Below are 24,400 nucleotides of genomic sequence, written 5' to 3'. Positions count from 1 at the left end.
TTGATAACCAGTCTCATGGCGTCCTGCACATTGCTGTTGTTCATGTGTGGGTGACTTTTCTGACAAGTCAGTCATATACTTATTGGGCCTAGGAACTGACTCTTAAATTCCTTGCCCTTACACATCCCCTAGGACAATGGCAGATGTACAGCTGACTCTCAATGCACACTTGTTCGAGATAAAATGAATTGAAAGCACTTAATTGTTCTCCTTCAGACTAACTGACGTCAATAAGTAAATTATTTTTGAAGGACTTTCTCCCCCCGTGTGTCCCAGAAGGACCTGTGGGGCACACTGCATATCAAAAAGAGTCAGAGTTCCCTGTAAATCCACAGCATGTTCAATGAGATGGATTGAGTATGTCGTCTTCTCTCCACATGCTTTTTAAATCTGGGTAATTTATGCATCTCCAATGTTGGACACAAAAGCACTTCATTGGGAGAGAATTGGAGGGGAAAAGTCTTATTATTATAGAAGCATGCAATTGTTTGAGCATAAACCTATTTTTATGATAGTCCTGCAGGTGAATTTTCTCACGTGGAGCTGATGCCTGTCATGACAGTTTGAGTCCTCTGTGTCCAGAAACTGGTACAATTCTGTTTTATCAGCATTGGTATTTGGGCAGGCAGCCTGAATGGATTAATGAGAAATGATGAACATAAAATATAAGATTTACCTAATGGGTTAAACTCAATGATCATATACCACAGTGATATGCCTTAACCTCAAACGTTCTGATCCGCCTTGAGAACTACAGTACCTGTGAATCCATCAACTATGAAGTTACCTAAAACACTCTTCAACTAATTTGTGCTTTTAGTCTCAACCACCTCCTGATGTGATGACTTTAATAATACTAATAATACCAGCAGCTAACATTCAGGAAATACAATAGGCCCATAATCGTCTCAGTTAAAATCCTTACAACAACCTTGTGAAGGGGACACTATTATTACTCTCTTGTTAGTTGTTCTTTGGACTTTATTTTTTCTTTCCTGCATTTTCAGCATTTTGAGTGAACTTCTAGGGGATTACCTCTAACCCTCAACAACATATTATTTCATTTGTATTTCTACAGTCATTTCTTCAATCCTTTACGGGCTTCTTAAAAAGGTATGCTAAAAGAAGAATGATGTTAAAATCACATTTACAGAGAGATTCTGTTCGTCTTTGTATGGGGAAAGTATCAGTACTCCTAAAATCATTTTTCATGTGCCCAGCACTGTATTGGCTCCCTCAACCCCCAGTTTTATTGAGGTATAATTGACATATAACTTTGTTTTAGTTTAAGGTGTCCAACATAATGATTTGATATAGGTACATATATGTACAAATCAAATATTAGGGTGAAATGATCACCCCAATAAGTTTAGTTAACATCTATCACCACACATAGTTACACACTTTTTTTTTTTCTTGTGGCTTTTTAAACAAGTCAGGGACACACACTGACCAATGGCCTTAAGGAGCAATGACTACCACAACCTGGGCTAAAAGAAGTGCTCACTAACTATGTATGAAACAGGAAAGAATGAGGCAAAAAAGTATATTCTATGTATAACTATGTATGAAACAGGAAAGAATGAGGCAAAAAAGTATATTCTGATTCTTTTGCTCTAGCCCTAAAGTATTCATTCACAATCATTCATTCCATAACTGTAACTGAATCCATGAGTCCCTGCCCCTCCGTCCTCACATTATTTCCTAACTCAGTGAATGAAACACCATCTTTTCAGTTATTCAGACCATAAATCCGGGGGCCTTCCTTGATACCCCTCTCAAATCATTCCACTCCCTCATGAGATGCATTAATCCATGTCACCATCATCTTACGTTTTTTTTTTGTTTTTTTTTTTGCGGTACGTGGGCCTCTCACTGTTGTGGCCTCTCCCATTGTGGAGCACAGGCTCCGGACGCGCAGGCTCAGCCGCCATGGCTCACGGGCCCAGCCGCTCTGCGGCATGTGGGATCTTCCCGGACCGGGGCACGAACCCGTGTCCCCTGCATCGTCAGGCGGACTCCCAACCACTGCGCCACCAGGGAAGCCCCATGTCACCATCATCTTACCCACACCACTGCGCTAGCTTCCTAGATTGCCCACCTACAACTCCTTTTGCTCCTCCCACCCCACCCCGATGCAACAGGCAAAATAACTATTTTCAATACAAATCTGATTGCGTTACACTTCCCATTGGCTTAAGGTACTCAGTGGTTTCCCTTTGACCTTAAGATAAAAACAAAATTCCCACCTGGTCTTAGAAAACCTCCTCCCCCCTGCTTGCTTAGCTCCCGGTGCCATCTTGCATGGATGACTCCGTTCCTCTTTATGACACCCACCCCAGCCCTCCTGTGCCATGCTTCCTCCCTTGCACATGAATTCGCTGGCATAGCCTTCCCTCCCTTCTTTACTCGATGAACAACCTTCAGAAGTTAGTTTCATTAAGGGGTCCTCTTACTTGACAACTCTGACTGTCATATCCTCCTACAGTCATTCATTTATTCACTTACGCATTCGCTCAAATAATTCAACAAATACCTACTGAGCAACTTCTCTGTGCCAGGCTCTGTGCCAGGGCCTGGGATACAATAGCAAGTGAGGCATGTGTGTGGTTCCTGATCTCATTGTCCAAAGTGGAAATCAGAGCACAAGTCTGTCTTCTTTCACAGGACTTACTGCAAGCACAACTTGACGCCTATTTTTATTATTAGATTTACATCTCTTAACCTCCATGCAAGCAAGAATTTTTCCCCACTGTTTTGTTTCTAGAAACCAGCACCCTACCTGAAATATAATGTGAACTCAATTTGAATTAACTTTAGAGATTTAAACCTAAATACATTAAAATTTATCTACCATATATAGACTTATTAAATCTTAAAATATTTATTTTCTTCTTAGTCTTGTCATTTCATGAATTGTGACGTTATGTTAGTCACATTTTTATTAACTTATTTTTTGTTAATTTATTTCAGAATATTTATTGCTCACTGATCAACGCTAGCTCATTCCTCTCTATAATTCCTCCAGATATTAAATGATAATACCTGTTTGGGGAAAAAGATCTGAAGTATCTGGGAACATTAATTTTCTATTTTAAAGCTTTATTCAAAGTTTCTTATTCATATCTAAACATTGCACCCAATCGCACACTGATTGAAATTCTAAAACATATTTTATAATGGCTTTCAAAATCTGAACATATTATGCATACTTGTTACTTCCTTTCCATTTCTTGAAAAAACAGTATTTCTCAATTTAAATTCTAAGGGTTCCATGGTCAAATGCTACTGGCTTAAACACAGCAAAACAAATTTCTTGCTGCAGCATTTTATAGAGCCCTTGACCAGTTATTTAACACTGTGAATTCCTAAGTCCAGGTGTGTGGTAGGGAGAGGGTGAAGGGGTGGGAGAAGTGGAGGGATGGTGGTAGTACATTTTCAGAACACCAGCTTTTTCAAAAACATTTGAGAGCTGCACTCCTTTCTCCAAGAGCTCTTGTCTATACATTTTGGGAAATGTTGCTTTTAAATCAGCCTGATTCTAGATGTGGGATAAAATGTTGGCAGATCACTATTTCAGTCATCATTAAAAAAATGAACTTTTGCAGTTTTCTCTGGAAGTCAACTGACTCCTGAAAGAATGTGTGTCCAATTCAACCCAGCAAATGTTTATTGAACATCTATTATCTGACCATCTAGCGCTGGCAGTTTTCTTGACTAAGAAGACTACAGTGACATGCCTGTTCCTGTGGATGGTGAAGAGAAGATCATTGGGACTGAGTCACTGTGTTCCAGGCCTGCTGCAATGTCAACGCACAGCACCCTTAAATGTGTAAGTTCTTATTCCTGATAGTAAGAAAAGGGATGCTCAGGTCACACAGTTAGCAGAGGGGGGAGCTGGGAATCAAAGCAGGGCCTCCTTGCTTCCAGGCCTGTCTGTCTCTTTTTCCCTGGCAACAGCATCCTGATTTATGTACAATCTTGTGTGAGAAGTTCACTAAAAATAATGTGAATATTGTATAAATAAGTCCTATGGAAAATGTCAGGGCTGTTTTCCTGTTTCCAACAGATGGTATTCTTCCCCTTGCCTAAACTGGGTTTTCGCCCGGAACCCAGTTTGGAGAGTGTTTTGGAGAAATATGTAGCTAGCAAACCCTCTGCCTCCACTGCTCTGTCTTCTTTAAGTAAATTGTGAAATTTCCATTAATGCAGAAGTAGAACTACTTCTCAGCAGAAATTCCTAGCTTGTGTTTGTGGTTTAGGTTGGTGGCAGATGTGATTTCCTTCATAAAATCTTAGAACCTGAAGGAAGTGAAAAGATTGTCATAACACCTCACTGAGACACAACCAGGGTATTTGAAACCTGGAAAGAGTTAATGATTCATCCAGAATCACATCAGAAATAATAATACAAGTAAATATTAATGGTGATGCCAGGATGATTACTCCTGTGTATTGAGAATCTACCTTTATAAGGTTCTTGTTATGTAGTATATATCATCCCTATTTTCTGATAGGGTATCTGAGGATCAGACAGGTTAAGTGACTTATCCAAGGCCACACAGTTAATAGGTGGTAGAGCCCAGGTTGAAACAGTCAGTCTGACTCCAAGGCTTAGGCCCTTTCCACCATGCTGCTCCCTGCCTCCATTCTGTGGGCTCAAGATAAGCAGCAAGGGGCTTCCCTGGTGGCAGAGTGGTTGAGAGTCCACCTGCCGATGCAGGGGATGCGGGTTCGTGCCCCTGTCCAGGAGGATCCCACATGCCGCGGAGCGGCTGGGCCCGTGAGCCATGGCCGCTGGGCCTGCGCGTCTGGAGCCCGTGCTCCGCAATGGGAGAGGCCACAACAGTGAGAGGCCCGCCTACCGCAAAAAAAAAAAAAAAAAAAAAAAAAAAAAAGTGAAGAAATAGCAAAAGAGGGAAATAAAAATCATGGTATATTTTAAATATTTAAAAAAAAAAAAAGATAAGCAGCAAGGAGTGATTCAGTCCAATCTCCCTCAACCCCAAATCAAATGGAAAATTGTGGAGCCCAAGAAACCCTTGAAATCACATCATTTACATGAGGTATGACTGAAGAGAAATGGGCCTGAATTTTTTTAAAATGATGGTCATTGATCCAAAGAAGGGCGTTTGCTTCACGTACTCATCATAAGAGGATGTATTATTTCAGCAGTGATGCCACAGCCTGAAACCACTTTGGAATTCCTTTGCATGCAATTATTTTTGTAACCTGCCATATGTTTCTTTGAATAACCTCATTAGTGGTAAAATATTTTCCTTTGAGAACAGATTTAATTTTTCCCATTATTTCGAATTCAGCTTGGTGAATAAGTGGGGATCAAGTTTGGTGATAATGGTCAATATCATGTAATGAGACCTGTTTTCTTGAGTGACGTGATATACAGACTCAGAGGGTTTTAGTTAAAGTTAAGCTTTGTCCTTTGGATCAACAGTGATGTCAGTGGAATCCAAGACTCTCTCAAATCTGCATGGAATCTGAGAGAGCTTCTAGAACCAGCTTATATGTGTTGCATGAAAATAAAATAATTCAAAACAGCTACATATGAATAAACAAATTCTTTATTATTCTTTATTTCAAGTGAGTGTAAGATTATGATGATTGTTATAGTCATTTAATTTTTTTTTTGGTATAATCTGTTCCTTATTTAGAGTTCTTACCTGTCTTTGAAGGCCCAGCTGTATCCTACTTGGTTCAAGACAACATCCTACCAAGAAGAATCTCTGAACCATTACAACATTTGCTCTCTTTTCCAATTTCTTAGAATCTAGTCAAATACTACACTGCATTCTTATTTCACCTTTCATGGTGTCTGCCTTATCTTCCTACAAAGACTATAATATTTTTAAGGAAAGAACTCAATTTGTTTTGTTTTGTTTTATTTTGTTTTGCTTTGTCCTGTGGTGGATGCACTATAAAATGAATGTTTTTGGGATGCAATGCTTCTCTCCATCACTTCCTCATTTTGTATGTCTGTTCCTGGAAGATTGTCAGTATTCAATACCTTCTTCCCTTTGACCTCACTCACTCTGATCTCAATTTTCCCTAAAAAGTTCCATTTACCAACATTTCTTTTTTATGTGAGGAAACTGGATTGAATGTGGTTATATTCAGTGGTTGACTGAAGTGTAAAGTTGAGCTATTTTCAAGGGCTTTTGGTCAATGTAGGCAGCCTTCATCACTGATTTAGGCCCAATCTTCTAATAGAAAGTTTGTATATTAAGAACTAAAAAAGTTTTCTGGGATAAACAAAATTCCTCTTCTACTGGGTTAAGAGGCAAGCCTTTCTTGAATTTATGGCCTCAGGACTCTCTGCCACAGGTCTGTTTTTGCTGTTTGATAAGACGGAGGTCTAGTCAAAGGTATTTGTTGAAGTGTGTTTATAAAACAGCTACTTTCTGCCCAGCCCTTGCAGATTTTCTCCTTTCTGTGGTACTAGGTTGACTCTTAGCTATAATTGCATTCTGAGAGCCTCAGAACAAAGTAAGGCAGCATGGGTGAGCACCCAAATCTCAAAGTTTAAAATCCATTAGCTCCACGTAGAGGAAGTCAGCGGTGAGAGGGAAAGTGGACTTTTCTGCCAGTGGATAAACCTCCCCTCTGAAAAGGAAGTGTGCTTGGTCATAGTAGAACTGGAGAAAAATGCAGAGACGGTGTCTTTCTACTTTTTCCATTATAGAAGAAAAAGTCAATTGAGAGGCCTGGGAAACCACATAGATAAAATATTGCTGGCCAGTGGAAATAAGCACATTTGGAAATCAGGAAGTCAACCTTCTGCTCCAGCAGTGGTTCAGTGAATGACACTCCAGCACTGGAGTTCCTTTAGGAGAGCAGGGTGGTCTTTAATGTTTGCTAAAGGGAAACTTTCAGAAGAGTCAGTCCAGGGCGAGAGACTAGAAAGGTAGGGTGATATATTATGGTAAGGGTCTATGATGAAGCTGAGTTGTTAAAAACTCAATATCTTTGTTTCCTTCCTGGTTCATCATAACATGTGGCATGTGTGTTCACAGAGCATATCCAGCAAGGAATTCCAAAAGCCCAACACACAGATTTATAAGGGCAGTCTTTATCAAAGCAGTCTCATTATCTTGTAAAAAGTTGACAGAGAAAAGCCATCTGGAAAGTTAATGTTGACTTGTGTTGTATCAAGCCAAGTCAAGGTAATATTCTCAATAAGACTGAAAACAGTCTGAACCAAGTAGTATGACTTAGTAGATTACTCATTTAAGCAAACCAAAACATGGAATCAGAATTGTTCCTAAGAGTTGGGATGGTAAAATGAAGTGACTTCCCATAAAGTACTCTTAAAATACTGATTTCTGCCTCTTATCACCATGTCACCACACCCTCAAACCCCTCCTTCACCCACTCCCACTCTTAAAGACTTTGATTCAATCCTTCTGTACTTAGGAATCTGTTTTCAACAGCATTTAAACAGCTATGTCTGGGAACTTCTAGTCGAGGCAACTAACGAATCAGGATAATTTCTACCCGTGGGTTTCCATTCTGAACGCATGCTGAATCACCTGGGGCACTTTTAACAATACCAGTGTTGGGGGTTCCTCTCCCAGAGATTCTGATTTAACTTATCTGAAGAGTAAATTTCTTAAAAGCCATTCAGTCAATCCTAATATGTAGCCAGGTTGGCAAACCACTGAATTGAGACAAATCAGACCCCGAACTTTCCATTCTGAGACTTTCTGGCTGACATTCACTTGACTTGCAAAATAGTTACATCTAATTTTTTAAAATTTCATACTGTATTATTTCTACCCTTGATCAAAAATCCCAAACTATTATAAAGCAGACGTTTATCTTTTAATATTAAAATTAATTTTGTTTTCATAACTTTTGAGCTTTCTTAGGATATTACTTGGCTGCAATAGCAGCAGTAGTGGGAGTCTCTGACCCAAGACATTTTCCCCCAAATGTTTAAATTTCTCTTGCAAATCCCCCTCTGGTTTTTCAGGGAATGCACCTGCCGAAAGATAGAGAAGGTGAGGCCACCTATTCAGAATAGACAGAAGATCCTGTAAGCCCAAAAGGCTGGCCAGGAATAAGAAGACTGAGCAGGGATGCCTCAGTTGTCCTAAGAGAAAAGGCAGCAGAGACTTCTGGAAGTTTCAGTACAATTCTTGCCTGAAGACATTGAGCTGTTCCAAGCCAGGCTCTGCTTCCTGACTCATTTGACTAAAGTCCACTATGCTGCCCTGTAGACTATCCAAGACACCACATGCTAATTAAATCTGCAATTAAAGTATTTTCATCTTCTGTACTGCATATGAGTCCTGGAGATCCTGGGTACTGCCAACATCATGACTACCCAATCCCTCATCATTCTATTTAACTAATCTGAATTCATGTTGATAACCTGAAGAGTGTAACCCTTGCCTACACTGCTGGTCAGTGGACTAAGACCCAACATAGTAAAATGGACATTCTGGACTGTCCCTAGATGGTTATGCCATTCTCTTTACTTTTTATTTGACCTGTCCAGGCCATGGTAATGACTAGATGGAATCTTGAAAATATTAACCATTACACGGTAAAGTCTTTTTGGTACAGAGTTCTAGGAAAAAACTATTTTAGAGTACAAGAGGGAATTCTGTCAGAAGCTTGTAAAATGCATGTTGTGAATGAAGTAGTTAGAATACACTTCTTTTGACGAACAAAACTTCCAAAAGTGTTTTAGGAAAGGGAGTGTATGGGAAGGGAAAACAATATTTAACCATCCCAAAATAGCTGGTTCATTACTACAGGAAAAAGATAAGACGAAGGCAGATTAGTCACATTTCCTTATTTGTTATTGTACCAAAATTATCCAGTGAATTGCAGTGTCATTTTGCAATACTACTGAGACTTCTTAAATGCATCAAATCACTGAGAATGGAGTAGAAGAAAAAAATTACTTAAATCAAAGCACAAGTTTTTAAAACAGTGAGTGACTCAGGTTAGTAATATGTATTCCTTTTTTTTTTTTTTTTGGCAGCAGTCTAGCCCTGTTCACTCCAGATGTACAGAGCTGACAATGAAACCAAGTCTTGGCCATCTTAGTTTGCTTCTATTTTCTTTGCTGTTCTCATATTCGTACAGATTAGCTTTAAATCTTCTTGGCTTACAAATGGGACCCTCACTTATTAATATATTCATTCAACATATATTTATTAATCATCTATCTTGTGCCGTGTACCACCCTGTGATTTGTCATCTTGGCTTACTTCATCTTCTGCCATAGGAGTGATTCATGTACAACTGTGATGTTTCCAGCTTTTTTTTTTTTGGTATCTCTATTCACCTGTAACAATAAAAATAACAATAGCTAGTACTATATGACATTGACCTTGTGCAAGGCACAGTTCCAAGTACTTTATATAAGTTAACTTTTTGATCCTCCAGAGAACCCCATGAAGAAGGCTTCATTTTTGTCTCTATTTTCTAGAAGAAACAACTGAGGTACAGTTTAGATGTTAAATAATTAAATAATATCTCTGAGTATAGCACAGCTAGTAAGTGGCACAACTTGGTTTTGAACCTGGGCAGTCTAGCACCAGAGGCTGTATTTTTAATCACCATGGAATCTCTGGTTGCATCTACAAAGCCCCCATTAGTGGCACGTCTCTGCTTTGACCTAGCCCTCTATGGAAGTGCTTCCACCTGATTCATTCCACTCTGAAGCAGAACTCGGAAAGGACATTTGAAACTGAAGACCTGCCTACTGCATACTTTTAGCCTTAGTTACAAAGACAGTTCTGGTAAATATAGTAAATTTTTTTTCTAAGCTAGTAGTTTCTTTTTTTATTTTAATAGTGTTAATTAGAACATTTGCTTTCCCCTAAATGGAGGCTGTATTTTCTTCATTAGTAAGATATCATATGTTCTCATCCTAGTTAATTCTAAGATGATTTATTTCTGTAATGTCAAGTGTTTCTTAAATATGAGGTCATTCTGTGTATTTAATTTTTCTTGGCTAATGTTCAGCATAATCATTTATACATTAAAAGAAGTAAAAGTTTTAATTCAAGGTCAAAGCCTTGGGCCCACATTACATTTCGACAGCTCCCTTTGTGGCAGAAGTCATGTTGTTTAGCTAATGATCCAAAGATGGCACATGGGCCAGTATCGAGTAGCCCATGAGCCATTTGTCATCACCACTTATTTCTTTTCCCGACACTTCCTTGATTTTCCATGGACCTTCTCTTAGATTCACCAAGATTCCTCATCTTCCACTCATGAAATTATACTGATTCACAGTCTCTGTTTTCTGTCTTTTCATGTGAGAGGTTTACTGGGATATAAATGAATGATTGAAAAGTTCTAAATAGAAAAATATATTAAATAGGGAGAAAGTCCTTTTTAACATTTTATAGCAACAAATAGCTTCACAATATCCAGAAAATGGTCACATAAATCATCTATAAAGGGAAAGAAAACAAGAACTTTAGACTTAATGAAGGTCATGATGATTGCTTTTGTGGTGTGTGTTTTGGTAGAGAATGTATTTGAAGATCGTAGGAATTCCTAAGACCTTGCTGGGAAATAACAGGATGGCAGGAACTAGGATCCCCCATATAGCACCCCTACGCCATTACACACTCACTTCTGATATGCCATGAGTTGCCAGGAAAACTACACACACACACACCCCCCATACCACACCATACACCACATACGTATGCTTCAACTCTTTTCTCCTGTCTCTCTGCAAGGTCCGATACCTCCTTCTCTTTCCAAAATAAGCAGAGGAATAGGCATATAATTTCAAATGACAGACTTACTAAAGACATCTCTTCATGTGCTAATTTGACAAGATGCCTTCACTTGGAAATACGTTATGGTCCAGACAGGAAATCAGGAGGTGACATTGTAGTCCCAGCTTCAATTCATTGATCTCCTGAGACAGATAAGTTGAATAATTCAAAATGAAAAATAAAAAAAATTACTCTGAGAGCTGAGTCATCCAGTTTGTATCCCATTGATCCAATTATCTGGACGAATGCCAAATCCCCATTTTACTTTATGCTGTGAATGCCTTTTTGGTTGGTATGTCTTGTGAAAGTACTTTGTGGTTCCTGGGGGAAAGTCACCCTGTGGTACTATCAGCAGTTTTTCTCCTTCTGACTTGTTAGGATAATAACTTTTGTTTTTACAGTCAACACTTAGAAATTCAGGATAATGTAAAATGCCCTAAGCTTATGACCCAATTTTTATAGAACTATCCTCATTTGAAATATTTTATCTTACCATCCCCATAAACCACTGTCTTAGAAAAGTGAAGCTCTTACAAATGTTGTCTTTGGATTTGGATGGACTGAAATTTGAATCACAGCTCTGCCACCCACTAAGCTGTGTGAACTTAGGTAAGATGTTTTACATTTTGAAGCCTCAATTTTTTCATATGTTCTTCCATTTTAGAATTTGAGGATAAAATAAAATTATGCATGCAAAGTTGTAGTATAATGGCTGTCTAGAAAATACTCATAAATGCTAGCCATTATTATTGGTTAATTCAAATATTTTGGGGTCATACTGTTTATTCTAGATTGCCTTTTATATCTAGAAACTCTCCCCAAATTATTTTTGAAGCCTAACGTATTTTATTTGTAAAATATGATGACTCTATCTAAAGAGAATGGAGAAGTAACTGAATGGATTTTCTTGAAGCTTACTTTTATCCCTTCTTTAACTATTGATGTTTTATGAAATTGCTAAGTGAAATAGTGCAGGGAAAGAAAAGAAGAGGTAAATGACACATCTAGCAAATTGCATAATTATTTCCTGAATATTTAGATAAGACAGAACATTTCTTCCAAAGTGTTAAAATAAATCCCTGTTTGTTCTAACTGCAACTTTGTGACCTGGTGAAAGGGAGGAATGATTAGTCAGTTTTATGGTGGGGGAAACCGAATATGGAAATTCCCAGAAAACCTTGGCCCAATTATTCATTGCTTATTGCTTCCTCCAATCACTGAATCATATTGTCTATTGGCTGATCCATTCTTTTATTTCGATTAGGTAAATATCTATTGAGCATCTTCTATGTGCCTGGCACTATTCTACATGTTAGGGATAGAGAAGTGAGCAAAGCAGACCAAATAACCCCTGCCTTGGTGGAGCTGACAAAATAAGTAATTAAACTGCCTATTATGTTATATGGTGATACATTCTATAAAGCAAATTAAAACAGGAAAGCAGTATGGGGAGTAGGGTTACAATTTTAATGAGAGTGGTGATTAGCAAGGTGCTCCCTGATAACATGACATTTGATTCAAGGCTTGAAAGAGATAAGGGAGAGAGTCATACAGGTATCTGGGGGATTTGCCTTCTAAGCAAAGGGAACAGCATGTGCAAAACTTTCAGTAGAAGGATACATACAAATTTAGGAACAAACTGTCCAGGATTGAGTGGACAAAAGAAGGAGTAAAGAAGGCAGGGGGAGCGTCAAGAGGTACAGGGTCTGGCAGGCCATTCCGATGACTTTGGGGATGAATGGGACTAAGCTGCGAGGGCACTTGGATGTTTCTAAACAGAGGAATGGCATGGTCCAACTTCAGTTTTATTGGGATCACTCTGTCCTGGGTGGAGATTAGACACTGGGGACCGAGGACTGAAGCAGGAAACCAGCTAGGAAGATAGTGGAATAATCTGCACAAGGCTCTAGCAAAGAAGGTGGTGAGAAGCAGCAAGGGCTGACAGAATTGGCTGAATATATTGGATGAGGTCTGTGAAAGAAAGAGAAGAGCTGAGAATGACTCCAGGGTTTTTGGCCTGAAAAACCGGAAGGGTTGAGTGGACACCATTATCTGAAAAATTCAATGTCTTTGGTCCAGAAATAAAGCTGCATATTCAATCAATGGTAAAATCATTTTATTTGCACTGTACTCATCGGAAATGTGTAAATTTAATTTAAGTAGGGGTTGACATAACATCTACCATTGCTTTCTCTGGAAATAATAGGTGGTCTAAAGAAATAAATCATATAAACAAGACTCCAGAAAATGTTCTTTGGACAGGAGTCTGTCTCAAAACTTAACAGATTTTTAAGCAAGAATATTCTCCTGCCTCCATCACAGACTTAAGCAAAGATAATGAACAGGGTGGGTCCCAGGTTTGGGTATTTTTAGAAGTCTCCCTAGATGATTCCAACCGCCAGCCTTCTCCTTCTCCTCGCCACCCCTTCCCTTTAGTCTGGTGAGAACTACTGTATTCTATGATGTTGGCTGATGTTTTAAGTACGTGCAAAGCAACTTGGAAAGGGTTTGTATATTATAAACCATATATTAGTTATGTTGTTGTATTCCTTAAAGTGGGTTCCTTCAGGAGCTCTATCGGCATTTTGGAATTACAGTGCTCCAAGAATCTTTGAAATCATCTTAGTACCATCCTAGACTTAATGGTGTATGCTGAGGCTGAGAGATTGATGACTGTTTCCTGGAACTCTATGCTAAGACACATTCGGAGGCTGCTTCTGGGCCTAATAGAAAGTTAACTGAGACAGATTAGTAAAATTGGCCATGGGAGAAGGATGGAAAGTTACTTGGCACATACCATGTATCTGCCATCCTGCCTTGTCCCAATCTCTCATTTCAGGGAACTTTGCCTGAGGCCCAGAGACTGTTAGGGGTCCCAGTGCTCCGTCCAGCACAGTACACATGCTAGGCCATCTATGTTACCCTAGAAAAGAAATGCCCCAATACACACACATGCACCTATCTCTAAGAACCTAAATGTTGAAACTCTAGAGCCTGCAATCCAGACTTTTCACTAATCTAGACAGATCTGAATCACTGAACTTTTATTGTATATGAAGGGCAATTTCCTTGAAAGAGCCTTTCTGTTGTTTATATTTGTTTCTTCCTTTTACTTTATTTTATTTTTTAAAATTTTATGATTTGGCATGAAGTAGAAACAATGAAACAAAAACAATATTTTATAGACTACAGTGGATTTACAGCTAACACTATGGTCCACAAAACCGGGCATAAAGAATTTGTTCTTTCTGTCTCCCGGGCCATGGAATGTAAAGGAAATGGCTGAAGAGCAGCTGCAAACAATTACTAAGCATTTTCAATGGTCTTGCGAAATGCCCTGAATTCAGAGCATCCCTTCAGAAGCCTGGATTGCACCCCTCTGAAGAAGTGCCCCGCCACTGGCCAAATCCATATTCTGCCCCTCCTTGGCAGGGTTTCCTCATCAGACTTTATGGAGGCTCTGTCTCCTGACCCCCTGAAATAAAGAGCCTCTCTCTCTTTTTCTTCTTGAACTCCCTCTCCTTGCCTTGCCTTCATTCTGTCTTCTAGAATGTATTTCTTATGATTCCTTTAGTTTCAGCACATCACAATTGCAGACACTGGCTGCTGGAGAGACACAATCCACCCTGCACACGCAGGAGGAAATTTTCCTTTCGTCCTGTCCAACACGAGTGAGCTAATCATGAAAGACTGCCCGTATGAACTTTCTTATTATTGCACTGGGGATTCCTGAGTTTTAGTCGACTAGAAAAGAGACTTTTCTGAAGAAACTTAACTCCTTAGACTGACATGTAAAATCCACAACTAGAATGTGCATGGTAAACGGTGGTTGCCATAGCCAACTTTCACTTGTGTCCAGAGAGAAAATACACTGTGGGTGATTGGTAGGAAGGGTAACTGAAAGAAATTGCAGTAACTTAAACGAAGATCTGGATGGGAAGACTGGGTGTACTGATGGCATTTCAGCCCTGTTTATAACCATCACACCGGCCACTTGATTACACAGTGGCCTCAACTGACATCATAGAGACCCGAGAATGTCAGCAATTATGGACTCACCTGGTCTTTTGTTAACAATTTACCTCTCTGTCGTGGCCACAGTGAAAGAATAACTTTGCACTGCAGTTATTCAACCCAACTAGGTCAGGATACGGATGACCAGAAAACTGGAGGAGGCTTTAGAAAAGACACTTTGATCTCTTTTTTCTATATTTTAAAGGAGTAAATAATTGGATGAAATAGAAACAATTTTCTGACTACCATACACTCAGGTGTTCTACATGTAGGAAATAGGAAGAAAGGGCTGACTTTGTGCTCTAGTCCATCTGGCAGGATGTGATAACTGTGTGCCCTGTCCTGGGTCACAGCATGAGGTGCAGGGGAGGAAAGGAGCAGAACAGCTCCCTTTATGGGCCTCCTCGCCACCTCTCTGCCCGCACATCTTGCCCCCTTGGCATAGATGTTCTTAACCAACTTCAGGCATAGGCTCAAGGGGAGGGGAGTAGAGACAGCAAAACTCTAGAATCCTTGTCGCTTCAACACTGGGTGGTCTCAGATCTCAGGGTGAAACCATGTTAAGGAAAATGATTCTCTTGGTGAGTCCAAAGCAAAATAACATGTTCTAATGGTCTGTCCTCAAGTATGGAAAATATTCCTGAGAACATCATATACGAAGCTTGAGCAAAAGAATGTTTGCTGGTGAGGTGTCAAAGTTGAACTTCAGGACGCAACTGAGAAAGCGTAACAAAGGTGTTTAAATCATGTAGTGAAAAACATGTAGTCTAGATTTAGGATTAAAAAGAAAGTATTCCCATAACTTTGGATAAATTTTTAGGAAACAAACATTTTAAATTGCAGCCATCTGAAGCAAAGTTTTAGTAGCTGTTTTTTCCCTTTTTCTGCCCCCGCTCCCATATTTTTAGTAAAGAAATGATGTTTTGTCCACACATGGTGTTACTGTCCACTGGGCCACAGGACAGGATCATCACCTGCATGTGCTGGGCGATCAGCAGTCTGCATAGCATGACAAATCCATTCTCAAATAAGGAGTTTTGGTAATGAATGACCTCTGTGTTTATTCTTTTTGAGCAATTCACATTTAAAATGTTTTAAATTTAATAGGCAATCTTTGTAAAGAGAAAATAAACATCCACCCTATGGTTGTAGATGTTACAAAGATTGACAGGAAGTGAACCAAAAAACTAATTGGAGAACTATAAGAAGTCCTACAACTGCTGAGATTTACAGGGACCCAGCAAAAAACTGGGACTGTTTGAGCTCAAGTAGCTAAGGCTGAGGATACTGCATTATTACTGAAAGAAACTGAAGTCATATATATATATATATATATATATATATATATATATATATGAAGTCATATATATCTTGTCTATTTCCATTTTCTGTGGAGATAGATTAAACAGGAGCACAGAGGAATTAGGTAAACTAGTCGACATAATAGATTGTTGATGAAAAATTTAAAAGAACTAACAAACTAAGGATGTATGTAAGTGTTCAGATGGGTGAATCATACGCAGGAATTGAAGAGAGTGAGCCCTTCACTCTTTAGAGACCCATTCAGTTGATTCTCTGGCATTGTTACTGGCTTCACAGACTTTTTCAGAGAAGTTACTCATTACGTTAACATTTATAACTTGTTTAACCATTTCAACCAAGGTGACCCGTCACTCTGAGTACAGTTTGACATGTAGAGCCAGTTTAGATCTCTGAATTCCTTCCCAAAGAAAATAAAAGTAAAATTTTAAAAGAGGAATGTTTTTGGCTCATAGTTTGCCTTGTTCTGGGAAATGAATATGCTCCTAATCTTAGAAGTTAGTTTCCTAATTTTGGAATATTCCTACATCACACTTTGACTCCCAAATGCCTGTCATTTCCACTCCAACCAAGTATTTGATTCTTCAGTAGAGATTCTAATTTTCAGACATCAACCTGCTAGTCTTTTTAAAAACTTTCTCTATTTTAAACTTTAAATTCTGCAACTGTGAAATATAATGTACATTCAGAAAAACAAAATCTAAAACTAGGGTTTAACAAAGTGGTTATAAAGAGAATATCCATGCCACTATCACCCAGAACAGAAATACAAAGCATAACCTACCTGAAACTGCTTCCCTCTGCACTTTCCTCATCATAACATCCTCTCTCCTTCACTAGAATAACTTTTACTATATTACTTTCCTTGGTTTTCTTTATAGTTTTACTACCACTATACACATCCTTAAATAATATAGTCTTATTTGTCCTATTTTTGAATATTATATCAAGGGATCCATACTATAAATATTCATTTACTCAATATTGTGATTTATTCATGTTGGTTAGTTAGAGCCTTTTCATTTGCTTTGCAGTATAGTATTCCAGTGTATAAAGACAACCCATGCTACTGTTGGTTAATATTTGTGTTGTTTCCAGACTGGGGCTATTATGAGTATGCTATGAGCATTCTTGTTCATGTGCCTTGGAAAAAACGTCCCGCATTTCTGGGTCATAGTGTTATATCACAGGCTTCAACTTTACTATATGATGTAGAACTGTTTTCCAGAGTCATACAAATTTATCTTCCCACCTACGGTGCACGGACGTTTCTCTTTCTCCACACCCTCATCATCACTTGAACTCGTGACAATTTTTAGCTTTGCTTATCTATGTATTCCTCATCATGGCTTTAATTTGCATTTTCCTGGTTACCAAAGAAGGTGAGCATCTTTTAATATGTTTATTGCTGATGTAGTTGCTCCTCTTCTGTGATATGACTCTTCAAGTCTTGACCATTTTTCTGTAAGCTTGTCCTTTTTTCCTTATTGATTTGTAGGTCTTTATATACTTTGAAATCTAGTGCTTTGTCGCAGTTCTTATATATATTATACAATTATATATATATATTCACATTGTATATAAATATAAAATTTCCCACAATGTACTAGAATATATTCTATTTTATTCATATATATACATATAAATTCTCCAATCTTTTCTTCAGTGAGCTTTAAGAATAGAGGGTGGGCTGTGTGCTAATATAATGATTGATATGGATTTAGAAGACAAAAGACTGTTAAGATTTACACTGGCTTGATGTTAATATTGTACTGCCTTCTTATTTACTATTATACTATCAAATTCAGAGTGTATGAAATCATTAGCAGAATAGTATCATGCATCAAAAGAACAAAAGAAGACTCTAAACCTAGAAAGGATCCTAAAGGTAATTATTAATATATCCCATCAAAAAAGTCATGTTGCTGATTTAAAAATGTGGCTCAGCCGTGGTTCATGAAGTGCCCGAGAACTCAAAGTAGTAAATCGTAGGTCTTGACTCCTCCTCCAGTGCTCTTAAGAGTTGTTAAGTGTTAGGAAGAAATCTTCCTCCCACAATTCCAGTTGGCATAGGTCTCCTCTTTGGGGCTTGCTCCCTAAAAACTGTTTTTAATATTAAACAAAAAAAAATCAGAGCCTTGAGGAGATGGCAGCGAATTTAGTTGTTTTGTTACTTCTTCTTTAAAACAGGAAATACTTGGGGAGAAAATGTCCCTTATTTATTTCCTACAGAACGCTGGCTTTTCAAGCTTTCCGATCAGGCTTCCTGCCTAGAGGGCTGGGGATCTTAAATCCAGAAATCTGCATTGTCGTTCAGATCCAGAATCCATCTGTGGTCGATGGCTGCTGGGAGGCCCAGTGTCCCTGACCTATACAAGCATCATCCCTTCTTGATTCCCAAGGCTCCAGGCAGTATGTTTATTCAGGACTTTGGCATTTATGTTTGCTTGGCACATTTAGTCCAATGGAATCTTTAATGGCCACTCTGACTGTTCAGTGCCAATTTCAAAGCTGAGCCTCAAAGGAAAGAAATAGGGAAATAGGAATAGAACTTGGTAGGGAGGAAGACAGCTTAGAGAAATGGCAATTAAAAATTTGTTTTTTCATGTTATGCTTTCAGGAGTTATTCTGTTTTCTTGATGGCATTAATAGAAACATTTTTTTGGCTTATGCTTGAGTCTTTATAAACTGTATTTTATATGACTCTAAAAATGAAATAGAGCAAAAAAACTAATTTTAAACTTGCTGTATCTCCCCAGAGCAGAAAAAGGATGTGGCATTGTATAAGTGAAGCCCAAATTGACCATGACAAAATGATAGAGCAGTGTCATTTTAAAAAGGAAGCTCACTATTGAGATATAAAAATAGACATAAACCAGCAGTTCTCTACGTGTGGTCTGATGACCACTGGTGGCCCTTATGTATCCTCCAGGTGGCCTTTGGGCTGGTCTCTTATAATTTTAGTATTTAAATACAACTACCTTAATACTTTCTCTGTAGTCTAGAATAAATCAGTTTATAGCCTTTATCTCTGTCTCTTTAAAAACAGCATCTCTCAGTCATTTTGGTCAGGATATGTGGTCTCTGATGCCCTGTGCAGTATGGAAATGGTATGTGGGCCAGAAATATATAAGATGCCCTGGAATCACATAGATAGACCCTTTAAATAAGCTGACATTTATTGCATGCCCAATATGTGAGAGGAATTGCACCAGGTAGTCCTAAAAGAGGATTTATTGCCCCCAACTACTTATTGCTCTATCCTAGCTTATGATGGAAGGGAATGAGTTCTAGAAGGGTTAGGAGTGTAGACTTTAATTCTTTTATAATCTTCTGAGTGTTCACATTTCTTCCAGAAAATGGGCATCTATCCACTTACAAAAATCTTTAAAAAATATAATGTTATCTAAAATTAATCGAGTGATTAGCCAGTGACAGGCACTAGTCTAAAGCCTTATGTATATTAACTAATTTATTCTAAGTTTAAAAATGCTAAGTTTGGTGTATTATTTTCCCCATTTTATAGCTAAGGAAACTGAGGCACATGGACATTTCTTATGGTCACACAATTAGTAAGTGATGGAGTCAGAATTTAATCTCAAAAGTCTAATTCTAGATTCTCACACTCACCTGAAACTTTGTACTGACTTGATTCCCTAAGGATTTTATATTTTGGGGAAAAATCAGCAACACAGAAGTTCAAGAAATAACAACAAATATAGAAGTCTACCATAATCAGCATTGGGTTCAGGGATGTTTGTGCAGACTCTAGCTGGTAATAGAGAACCATTGATTATACACTCTTACAGGCCCATTTGGATAAAAGACTATGTGTCCAAAAGCTTACATCAAAATCTCACCCTGACATGGTTGCATCAAAATGTCTTACTTGGAGGAGCACACTGCTAGGGTTCCATTTAGCAGCCTGGAGCTAAGTGGCATTTTAGTACCTCTGAGAGGCCCTGGATTCATGTCATGAGCCCAGGAAGCAGTGAGTAGCAGGTGCAGCAAATGTGTGGGCAGAACCCCTGAGAAAACAGGCAGCCACACCCATAGAAGGCTGGCCAATCCAGGGCTGCCCCTGAGTCAAAGGTCCATGAACAGCGAGGCCTCCAGTCAAGCACTGAGGCTGCACCAGGGGAGGCTGCTGCAGGTACAGAGGTTATCATGGAGGTTGCTTGTTCCTTGGGACTCTCCTCTCTTCCCACCACTTCTCAGGTGGCTAGGAACACACATATGTCAGTCCTCTAGCTTAATATCTGAGAAAGGGTATTTAAGAGCAACCTAGGAACCCAGGAGCATGCACGCATGCACTTTGGAGAAATTCCCTAATGCACATTTTCTTATTCATATATGAGTAACAGGACAAAACATCATGGGGCCCATTAAAAGCTTTCGTAAGATGGAAGAAGAGATTTAGCTAAAGGTGTTGTGGGAACCACAAGCATTTGCAGAAATGAGAAATAATTTTACACGTACCTGCTTTGATTCTTAATACAAATCAAGAGCATATGGACTTGTGAACTAAATATGAGGTGATATGACACCAGACTGGGATTTCAAAACAAAACACAGCAAAACTTTTCTGGCTGGGAGGCAAGCAGAAATAAATAGGAAACTGTAAAGGGGATAGAGAAAGAATAAGAGAAAACCAAACTATGATAACAGGATTACATTTACATTAGAAGAAGAACTGGCACAATGGAAACGGTAGGAGATAAATGGAGTGAGTAGGAAGACACAGATGAAAATGTGTTCCAGAATCAGAAGGGACAAAGAGACAAAAATGATTCCAGAAGACATTCGATATAAAAGGCATAGAAGGAATCTCCAAATATGAATAACATATGTCCCAAAGGAAGAGATCAGAATAAATAAGAGGGAAGGAACAACAACAAATATAATAGAAGAAAAATGTGCTGAAGACAAATCTGATCCTATAGGTTGAGTGTCTTATCCCATCTCTGGTAAAATCAGTTTAAACACCAACATTTTAAAGGGTTTCTGCTGTGCAGGACACATCCCCCTCCTTGACTGCTTCTTAATGTGGGAGGACCTCTCAGTAGGATTAAGGGAGTGGAAGTCAGATAAAAATAGAAAGATAGGGCTTCCCTGGTGGCGCAGTGGTTGGGAGTCCGCCTGCCGATGCAGGGGACACGGGTTTGTGCCCCAGTCCAGGAGGATCCCATATGCCGCGGAGCGGCTGGGCCCGTGAGCCATGGCCGCTGAGCCTGCGCGTCCAGAGCCTGTGCTCCACAATGGGAGAGGCCACAACAGTGAGAGGCCCGCGTACCGCAAAAAAAAAAAAAAAAAAAAAAAAAAAAGAAAGATAGATGTGAGCTCTCAGACATGGCTTGTGCTCCAAGATACTAAAGAGGGATATAATTAACATATAAAATAGATGGAACCTCATGTGCTTGTGGGTATATTAATAATCTAAGCACAAAAGTTAATTAAATCTCCCATTTAGCTAAGAGCACAGGCCACACACTCAGAAGGTTGGAGCATGCAGTCTGAGCCCACTGCCAGTTCAATGCACAGCTACACATTTCATTTACCCTCTCTTACCCCACTTTCCTCCCCTGTGAACCCACTGCAAGATGACGTTTTAAGTAGGTGAACAAAACCACACACATAAAACTTTCTCATAAATGTGATGTTACTAGGAGCACAGGGACCACTATGTCAAACCTGGTGACTGGACTGCATCTCTCAAGGTGAAGGAGCCATACCAGGTGATTCTCTAAGAAGAATGTAAGTTGAGAAGCAAGATCTCCGATTTGTGGATAAAAACATCTTAACTTGTTAAGAAAGACATGTACACTAACCTAAGCAATTGCATTTATCCAGGTCCTGGACACATCAGATAAAAATCATTAAACATACATCAATCATGTGGAATAATAGAAACAGTCACAATAGTGGAAAGTTATTACAGGATCCACATCTCTTGCTTTGAAAATAAGCTTGTCAGCTTTGCTTCATCATTTATTTTCCATAATGTTTCCACTTTGCTTAATCCATGTTCATATACCAGCAGGAGACTGCTATCTCAGAATAAATAATATGTGCCTCAAGATATTCTCTTCACTGTACTTTAGAATTTTATACTTATTGTAAGAGCACCTCACAGCAAAACTCAATACAAGAACAAAGAAAAAATGTTATAGAGAATGTGTCTTTAGGCCATACTCAAATGTTTTCCAGAACATTTCTAGAAGGATTCCACAGAAACACAGTTGCAGGAAGAGGTAGGCATGCTATTGTCTTTCTGGGTTCCAGCACTACTGACTCTGGCACAAGGGAGTTTATTATTAGAACCTCATGTTTTCATTGATATTTCAGTACTTCCAAAGAGCTTTGGCTGTTGGGGCCATGACAGAGGGAGGACAATCGTTGTCCAATCCCTGAGTGTAACCCTGCTGATCAGGGCCAGCACTAGGGCAAGGCCATGGAGTCACGTGCTTTGGGAACAGAGTGTACAGAGTGCCAAACAACTCAGTCATCAAGACAAATAGTATTTGAAGGCAACATTTTGAAAAAGAAAAATAAGTGCAAAAAAATCCACGGTGAACAAAATCTGGAGGGAATCATTGTATCAAAATTTCAAATGAAGACAAGATCAGAACATCATTTATGGAGCTGAAATCAGATTACAGCAAGCACAAGGACTGTCTTAAAGAGGGGGTCCAGTTAGGAAGGGACAGACCGAGGACAATGTACTGAAGAGGGCAGGAAAACACTTCTAACTGAGTGATGGTGAAGGGGTTTTAAGACTGATTGTTGGCACGCTCATCTCGGGAATGTTTTTTATCCCTGGCTAGAGAGAGCCATGGCCCAGTTACCAACAAAACTCTTGCAAAGCCTAGAATGTAAGAGGAGGTGTAGGGGGCACCAGGCTTCCTCTGCCTTCAACACAATTTATACAGATTCATTTGGAAGCAGCTATGTGCTCTTGTGTTTGAGGGACTAGGGTGGATATTTAAGTGGATGTTAACGCAAGAGGATAAACGTTTATTCTAAAAGAAGAAACTGCCCTTAGCCACACTTTTTTCGATCCTTGATACACAGACGCTGGCCAGTGAGCGTGGGTGGAGCAATGTTCTTCTCCAGAGGGGACAGTGAACTCCTCTGGGGGTAACTCTGCTGCCCTCATGCATGGTTGCTGGCTGCACTGCAGGCTATTTGGATAATGTATGCATGGAGCACTGCCACAGTCCAGCAAGTCAACTGCCCGGTCATAGAGGGGGAGCCATTCTCCCACCCACTGCCAACCTAAAACAGTTATGGTTGTTCAGGGTATTGATTCCATCCCTCTCCCTCAGCAAAGAGGAGGGAGGTGGAGAGGAATATGATTAGTAAAAAAAAAAATACATCTCAAGCTGAGAAGTGAATAGATGATTCAACAGTCTTCCACATTCTTTCTACTGCCTTGCTCAAAGTAAATGGCAGGGATTTATTTTTCTTCTTCTGTTAAATTCAAGTGTGGGTTACATGGCTTTCTGGGTGGGCAGTTTATTCTTTGGTCCATTTTCAGCTTTAGTTCATATCTTAGTACTGGAATACATATGTGTGCTCCTAAATTAACATCAATTCTAAATATCCGCCCAGACCGAAAGGCTTAGATCAAACTCGGGGGCAAGAGCCACAGTGATATGCAAATCACTATTCCAGCAGGTAAAGGATGAGTGGTAGAATTTGAAACTTGTTCCTGGGGCCTTAGCCAGAGGGAAGTCTGTGCTGGCTTTCCATGCACTAGAAGCACGCCCCTGCCGCACTACCTCCAAGCATCAGATGAGGCAGCAAACTTGAACATGCACAGAGTCACTGAAGCTCAGTTTATCACTCTTTCTTTTCTATCAGCGTGATGAAATAGACCCGTAAGAATCGAACAACTCTCTAAAGTAGATTGGGAAAAACAATTTTTATAATCTTAGGTTAGAAAGGGCTTATAGCTACTGTTCCTCACTCTGTATATGGAATGCTTCTCTTCAAAGAAGTTTCCCTGCCACAGTTGATGCCACATGAAAGATGCCATATTTCACATTGCATTTTTATACTGCCTTGTATTCCAATTACCTGTGAATATGTCATCTATTCACATACATGTATATGAATTTCTGAAGGGAATCACTGTATCCTATTCAACCTGGAATTTCTTGCATAGTGCCTTGAATATACTAAGTGTTTACTAAAAGTGTGTTAAATGAATGAATGAATGACTGAATAAAACTATAAAAGTTTCATAAATTCAAGTTGGTCAACATGCCATTAGGCAAATATATTTTTAAAAACTT

The sequence above is a fragment of the Mesoplodon mirus genome (assembly GCF_964341445.2).
Source record: "Mesoplodon mirus genome assembly, chromosome: 5".
Taxonomy (NCBI): domain Eukaryota; kingdom Metazoa; phylum Chordata; class Mammalia; order Artiodactyla; family Ziphiidae; genus Mesoplodon; species Mesoplodon mirus.
Note: the sequence above shows the minus strand (reverse complement) of the source record.